Genomic DNA, 3151 nt, shown 5'->3' with positions numbered 1-3151 from the left:
AGAGAGAGAGAGAGAAATATATATAATCATCATTTAACGTCCACCTTCCATGCTGGCATGGGTTGGACAGTTTGACTGAGGACTGGCAAGCCAGAAGGCTGTACCAGGCTCCCAATCTGATCTGGCAGAGTTTCTGCAGCTGGATGCCCTTCCTAATGCCAACCAATCTGAGAGTACAGTGGGTGCTTTTTACGTGCCACTGGCACAGGAGCCAGTCAGGCAGGCCTGGCATCAGCCATCACAATGATTTCACTTGACTCAACAGGTCCTCTCAGGCACAGCATATTGTCCAATAATTGAAAGGTATTCTTAAATGGGCCGGTTATGCTACACTAGCATAAGCCATGGATAACAAGGGTTTATTGTCTTCTTTTGATACAGCCAAGCCTTAGAATACATCTTCATCATCATCGATTAACGTCTGTTTTCCATGCTGGCATGGGTTGGACAATTTTTTATAATGATATAATGATCAATTAAAAAATTCATTAGAAACAGCTTTAATGAATTGAACCCTATCCATCAATTACTATTTATTTATTTATAATTCACCTCTCTCGGAACCTGCTCCTCACCTGTTCCAAAGCATATCATGGACTGTATAATTAATAAAATGTACATTCCTGATTAGCTCGAGAGCTAATTATATACTCAGTTGGGTTCAATTAATGGCAATCATTACTCGAATATCATTCTGCCTGTGCTTTTGTTCCGATGTTGGTATTTGTCTGAAATTGTTGTGTATGCATTTTATTCTGACCTAACCACGTGCCTTACCTTTAAGTCCCTTGTTCAATTGAATCTTGATATATATATGTATATACATGTATATATATATATATATATATATATATATATATATATATATACACACACACGTATACATACATATACAGATATATATGTGTGTGAATATTTCTCAAAACCTATCATCGTCATTTAATGTCCACCTAGATGGTGACACGAGTGACACAATTTAACAGGATCCCTGTGCATGAAGCTCCTATGTCAACTTTGGCTGGGTTTTCAATGACAGTAAAATGACTGGTATTAGGAACGGCATCCAGAGTGTAGGAGTTGATTTTTTCATGGAACCAAGACTGTGCATTACTGTCAGATATACATGTGTGTAGGTTTGTATATACATAGACACAACAATACATAACTGTCATATATATATATATATATATATATACCATCATCATCATCAACATCAACTTTGGACCTCACAGAGGAAATGATTATTGACCAAGACCTTTGGCGATATGCTGTGCTTGAGAAGACTGGTCAAGCCAAGTGAAATCGTAGCCATGGCTGATGCTGGTGTCATGTAAGTGGCACCTATGCCAGCGACACATAAAAAGTATCTTCTGAGTGTTGGGCCTCATAGAGGCAAAGTGACTGAGCTCTTTTCGAGTGTTGGACTGCATGGAAGCAATGGCTGAGACCTCTGTCGTGCTTGAGAAGACCAACCAAGCCGAGCAAAATCACAAGTCATGGAAGATACTGGTGTCATGCAAATGGCACCTATGCTGATGGCCCATTACACTCACAGAGAGGTTGACGTTAGGAAGGGCATCCAGCCATAGAATTTGTGCCAAATCAGACTGGAGCCTGGTGCAGCTCTGCAGCCTTGCCAGTTTCAATCACACTGTCTAACGCATGGACAACAGACATTAAACGATGATGATGATGATGATGATGATGATGATGATATGAGTGATAGACAGACAGAGAAAGAGAGAGGAGAGTGAGAGAGAGGGAGACTAATATATGTTTGTGTAGTTGTGTGGTAAGAAGTTTACTTCCCAACCACATCGTTCTGGGTTCAGTCCCACTGCATGGCACCTTGGGCAAGTGTCTTCTACTATAGCCTTGGGCCAACCAAAGCATTGTGAATAGATTTGGTAGACAGAAACTGAAAGAATCCCATCATGTGTGTGTGTGTGTGTGTGTGTGTGTGTGTCCCACTGCTGCTTAACAACTGATGTTGGTTTGTTTACGTCTCCGTAACTTAGTGGTTCAACAAAAGTGACTGACAGAATAAGTACTAAGTTCAAAGGCAAAAAGTCCTGGAACTGATTTGTTCAACTAAAAACCCTTCAAGGCAGTGCTCCAGCATGGCCACAGTCAAATGACTGAAACAAGTAAAAGATAAAAAAAAGGTAAGAGATAAACATTGTTTAATGAACACAGAAAATATTTTTAAGAGCTACCAATAGTTTCACCCCAATGAAAACAATGCATCATTTTATAACACATCTGCTACCTTCAAGCAATCTTCAAGCAATCTTCAAGCAATCTACATAAAGACACCAGACATGTTAAAAATGTTGTCTGTGTCATTTTCATTGCCTGAAACTATTTGTAGCTCATAAAAAGAGATAATGTGTTTATTAAACAATATTTATCTCTCACCAGATTAGGACTAGTTTTGCTGATCTTACCATTACAAATACATATATACTCTTTTACTCTTTTACTTGTTTCAGTCATTTGACTGTAGCCATGCTGGAGCACCGCCTTTGGTTGAACAAATCAACCCCAGGACTTATTCTATGTAAGCCTAGTACTTATTCCATTGATCTCTTTTGTAGAACCGCTAAGTTATGGAGACCTAAAAACACCAACATTGGTTGTCAAGTGATGGTAGGGGGACAAACACAAACACACATTTACATACATAAATATATATATATGATGGGTTTCTTTCAGTTTCTGTCTACCAAATCCATTCACAAGGCTTTGGTTGGCCTGGGGCTATAGTAGATGACACTTACCCAAGGTGGGACTGAACCCGGAACCATGTGGTTGGGAAGCAAACTTCTTACCAGATAGCCAATCCTGTGTGTACGTATATGTCTACCACTAGAACCTGCTCTGGCAACTGAGAGAGTGGCAAAAGAGTTGTGCAAGTTTTGCCACTAAAATCAAATGATGTACAGATGTCTGACCATCATTTCATTTCTTGATGTATTTTGTAGTCTTATGGCGATCGATGCCTGGCAACGTGTGAAAGTCGTATCTGTGCACATGTAAGGACAAAAGTAAGTCAGGTTGAATGTGGCACGCTTATAATCTGACAAGATGAGGCAATCATCATGTATATATATATATATATATATATATATATATATATATATATATATAT

The sequence above is a fragment of the Octopus bimaculoides genome, chromosome 14, assembly GCF_001194135.2.
Source record: "Octopus bimaculoides isolate UCB-OBI-ISO-001 chromosome 14, ASM119413v2, whole genome shotgun sequence".
NCBI classification, from domain to species: domain Eukaryota; kingdom Metazoa; phylum Mollusca; class Cephalopoda; order Octopoda; family Octopodidae; genus Octopus; species Octopus bimaculoides.
Note: the sequence above shows the minus strand (reverse complement) of the source record.